The sequence below is a fragment of the Garra rufa genome, unplaced genomic scaffold, assembly GCF_049309525.1.
Source record: "Garra rufa unplaced genomic scaffold, GarRuf1.0 hap1_unplaced_002, whole genome shotgun sequence".
Classification (NCBI taxonomy): domain Eukaryota; kingdom Metazoa; phylum Chordata; class Actinopteri; order Cypriniformes; family Cyprinidae; genus Garra; species Garra rufa.
This window is the reverse complement of record NW_027394277.1, coordinates 5849297-5854296: the sequence shown is the minus strand read 5'-3', so window position 1 is coordinate 5854296 and position 5000 is coordinate 5849297. Positions and strand designations below refer to the sequence as shown.

Below are 5000 nucleotides of genomic sequence, written 5' to 3'. Positions count from 1 at the left end.
TCATGTGTCTAGTCACATGACAGGCCAACCATCCATTTATTAAAGACACATACACTTAAAATGTTAAGAGTAATAAAATGGCCTAAAAAACATGTAAAACACTTAAAACTCTATAATACATGTAAATGATTGTAATAAATAGAGCGGTAAAACACGTCTTTCTAAAAGCCAGCATATTATATAAATAGTGAAGAAAAGGCAAAAGCTTACAGCACCTGGTATTCCCAGGCGGTCTCCCATCCAAGTACTAACCAGGCCCGACGCTGCTTAGCTTCCGAGATCAGACGAGATCGGGCGCTCTCAGCGCGGTATGGCCATAAGCGAGGGCTGCTCCAAAAAGTGGGCTATTTAAAGATCAGCCTCCGTAAAAGCCAGCATATTATATAAATAGTGAAGAAAAGGCAAAAGCTTACAGCACCTGGTATTCCCAGGCGGTCTCCCATAAAAGTGTAACAATCGGCCTTATCAGCCGAGTTACAAGACTAAAATGGGGTCAGATTTAACTGTGAGAGATGACTAGTGGTTAAAAGAATGAGACATAAAAGAAAATTGGTTTAAATAGATTTGGTGTATTTACAAGGTTCACATAAAAGACTTTAAAACAACACGATAAAACTAGGTAAACTCTGTTAAAAGAATACAGTTCATTTGTCCATACCCTAAAAACAGGTAAACTCTGTTAAAAGAATACAGTTCATTTGTCCATACCCTAAAAACAGTCCAAGAACCCCAGTGTGTTGATAAGTCCAATGTGAGTGTCCACCAGTGTATATACAATCCACAGAAAGTGTAATCCAAAGTTTGCAGGTGGTGAATGGAAAGGTGAGCTCTAAAATTAGCAACTCCTCAATCCAACAGTTTGGTGACTGTCCTTTGTTTGTCATGCTGCTCTCTTATACAGTTGTACTTCCTGCTTCCTGTCATGTGTCTAGTCACATGACAGGCCAACCATCCATTTATTAAAGACACATACACTTAAAATGTTAAGAGTAATAAAATGGCCTAAAAAACATGTAAAACACTTAAAACTCTATAATACATGTAAATGATTGTAATAAATAGAGCGGTAAAACACGTCTTTCTAAAAGCCAGCATATTATATAAATAGTGAAGAAAAGGCAAAAGCTTACAGCACCTGGTATTCCCAGGCGGTCTCCCATAAAAGTGTAACAATCGGCCTTATCAGCCGAGTTACAAGACTAAAATGGGGTCAGATTTAACTGTGAGAGATGACTAGTGGTTAAAAGAATGAGACATAAAAGAAAATTGGTTTAAATAGATTTGGTGTATGTACAAGGTTCACATAAAAGACTTTAAAACAACACGATAAAACTAGGTAAACTCTGTTAAAAGAATACAGTTCATTTGTCCATACCCTAAAAACAGGTAAACTCTGTTAAAAGAATACAGTTCATTTGTCCATACCCTAAAAACAGTCCAGGAACCCCAGTGTGTTGATAAGTCCAATGTGAGTGTCCACCAGTGTATATACAATCCACAGAAAGTGTAATTCAAAGTTTGCAGGTGGTGAATGGAAAGGTGAGCTCTAAAATTAGCAACTCCTCAATCCAACAGTTTGGTGACTGTCCTTTGTTTGTCATGCTGCTCTCTTATACAGTTGTACTTCCTGCTTCCTGTCATGTGTCTAGTCACATGACAGGCCAACCATCCATTTATTAAAGACACATACACTTAAAATGTTAAGAGTAATAAAATGGCCTAAAAAACATGTAAAACACTTAAAACTCTATAATACATGTAAATGATTGTAATAAATAGAGCGGTAAAACACGTCTTTCTAAAAGCCAGCATATTATATAAATAGTGAAGAAAAGGCAAAAGCTTACAGCACCTGGTATTCCCAGGCGGTCTCCCATCCAAGTACTAACCAGGCCCGACGCTGCTTAGCTTCCGAGATCAGACGAGATCGGGCGCTCTCAGCGCGGTATGGCCATAAGCGAGGGATGCTCCAAAAAGTGGGCTATTTAAAGATCAGCCTCCGTAAAAGCCAGCATATTATATAAATAGTGAAGAAAAGGCAAAAGCTTACAGCACCTGGTATTCCCAGGCGGTCTCCCATAAAAGTGTAACAATCGGCCTTATCAGCCGAGTTACAAGACTAAAATGGGGTCAGATTTAACCCCCTGGGGTCCAAACACGCGTATACGCGTTTTGTGGCAGTTTCCCAAAAGGAACTTCAATTACTCGGTCATTTCTGATTGTACAGATAAAATCAGTACATCAATCGAATCTGTAAAGGGTCTACTTTTATTTGTATATACTCACAAAACCAAAAAAATATTGTGATTTCACAAAATAAAGAAAACAAAAAGGGTGTGCTGTCTGCCGCGTTGATCTCCGTGATCTTCATTCAGAAACGCGTCATTAAAATAGATTATAACTCAGCCAATACACAACACAGAGACATGAGCAATATATCTAGAGGAAGCTTGATATCTATACTTTCAAATGAAGTAATGTAATATCGAAATCAAATATTCTGTGATAAAGTAATCCGTATGAAACCAACACGATGTCCAGTCTCTCTTGTCTGCTTCATTAGTTTTAATTAGATCACGCCCAAGAGCGATTCTCTTTTCAAATTCAAATCGTCCACGTGAGGGCGCCGCGCCAAAAGTAGACGCCCACATCACGGTAAACAAAGGAGAAAGCAGTTTCTTTTCTTTCAAGTTAGTCCTTTCTGGAAGAAGATGGGCTGTCAGGAATAAAACTTACTTCAGAAGATGAACATTATATGAGACACAGCGTGAACCAGCAGAGGAAATATTTACACAAGTAAGTTTTTTTCTTTTATTAGCCTGCTTGTTAGTTGTTACTGTGACAGAATGTGCACACATTTTACCAGTTAAGACTTTTTGCCAACTGTATTTCCTGACTACAGCAAGTGAAACATTATAAAGTATGTTTCATTTCACTGCATCTAAATGTCTCATGTATCAGGATGTTTCGACCCCCTTTGGTCGAAAAACGCGCCGGCGCGTTTTGAGGCACGCTTTTGTAATAACGCCGAAAAGAATGTAAAATTCTCCGTCAGTTTTGATCGTACAAATACAACCAATACATCATTCGAAACTGTAGAGTGTATATTTTTATTTGTATACACTGTGCTTTTATGAAAATAAGAAAACAGACAGGGCACGCGCTCTGCCTTCACTGTCTCTGTTATATCTTTTCACTGACACATAAATGAAACAACCTAAATCTCAGTGATTACGTGCCTCACAAACATAATGCATATACTTGTAGAAAGCTTGAAATGTTTACGTTTACATAAACCAATTCAAATAAAAAACTAATATTCTCTTTTTAAGTAATCTGTATGAAAGGTAGAAGATGTATGGTTTCTCCTGTATCACTTCATTACAAACCTCACACCTGTATTTATCTTGCACTGTTTTTATTTGCACCTAACTGTTATACACCTATACACTTACCAGTCAAAGGTACTTTTTTAAAGAAAAATAATTATCTAATTTTGTGAAATAGGTTTACTATGTAAAAAAAAACTGCTCACTTAAAAAAAAAAACTTTTAATAATAAAAAAGTTTGGCTGGTAGTGTATGTATTTTCTCCATGTTAGCTCTGTCTTTGTCAGATCACTGTGTTGCTCACATCTACTTGTTTTCTTTGCAGTTTCTGCTGTTCCCCGTTTTCCTGTGTTCAAGTTTCCTGCGAGTGATTTGGATATTGCACCCACGACATCTTGACTTCTGTGTTGTTTATTACTTTTGTTCCTAATAAAAAGTTTAACTGCACTCACAAGTGAATCTCAAGTTATTTTACGTGATAGTTAAATATATTCAAAATACGCTTCAAACAAAATATTTATTTTGTCCTTTCATTTTTCCTTTATTCTTTCTGTTGTTTCCTCTTAGTCAACATCCGACTGAATGGCTCATTATGCGGCTCATTATGCAGGTCTTTGTCTTCTCAGGTGTAAATCACAGCATTATTCATGATGATTCACGCCTTCTCGCATACAGCCATTCGAAACAAAAAGTGTCTTCAAAAATGTAAATCTATATACTGTTTTGTGAAAACAAGTGAACTAGATGATTTTCACATCGTTTGGTAGAAAAAAACCAAGCCTACCACATCCAATTCTCGAAAGTCCCGAGAACAAATATTCTGTATGTGTTAGATGGCCTTATTTCAGTGACTCCAAAAATTTAGTTTTTCACTATGCACGCATAAACGTTGTTTTCTCAAAAACTTAAAAATGTACATTCATGCTGCTTACATATTTTTGTAGTCCAATTTGTGCTAATTACAATGTATTTAGATTTAGGATATTAATATGTTTTTAACATACTGAAAAAAGCACAAATGTCAAGGCATGTCAAAACTTTTTCAGGGCCCCAAAACACCCTCAGACCCCAGAGGGTTAACTGTGAGAGATGACTAGTGGTTAAAAGAATGAGACATAAAAGAAAATTGGTTTAAATAGATTTGGTGTATTTACAAGGTTCACATAAAAGACTTTAAAACAACACGATAAAACTAGGTAAACTCTGTTAAAAGAATACAGTTCATTTGTCCATACCCTAAAAACAGGTAAACTCTGTTAAAAGAATACAGTTCATTTGTCCATACCCTAAAAACAGTCCAAGAACCCCAGTGTGTTGATAAGTCCAATGTGAGTGTCCACCAGTGTATATACAATCCACAGAAAGTGTAATCCAAAGTTTGCAGGTGGTGAATGGAAAGGTGAGCTCTAAAATTAGCAACTCCTCAATCCAACAGTTTGGTGACTGTCCTTTGTTTGTCATGCTGCTCTCTTATACAGTTGTACTTCCTGCTTCCTGTCATGTGTCTAGTCACATGACAGGCCAACCATCCATTTATTAAAGACACATACACTTAAAATGTTAAGAGTAATAAAATGGCCTAAAAAACATGTAAAACACTTAAAACTCTATAATACATGTAAATGATTGTAATAAATAGAGCGGTAAAACACGTCTTTCTAAAAGCCAGCA

The 5000-nt window shown here is 36.5% G+C and overlaps 2 non-coding genes across 2 annotated transcripts; both read right to left on the bottom strand.

Annotated features, from left to right (window-relative positions):
* Positions 1-203: 203 nt before the first annotated feature.
* On the bottom strand, positions 204-322 carry LOC141306841 (5S ribosomal RNA). The gene has a single exon (XR_012345798.1). It is a non-coding gene; the product is annotated as a 5S ribosomal RNA (ribosomal RNA).
* A 1518-nt stretch (positions 323-1840) lies between these two features.
* LOC141306829 (5S ribosomal RNA) lies at positions 1841-1959 on the bottom strand. The gene has a single exon (XR_012345786.1). It is a non-coding gene; the product is annotated as a 5S ribosomal RNA (ribosomal RNA).
* Positions 1960-5000: the final 3041 nt, after the last annotated feature.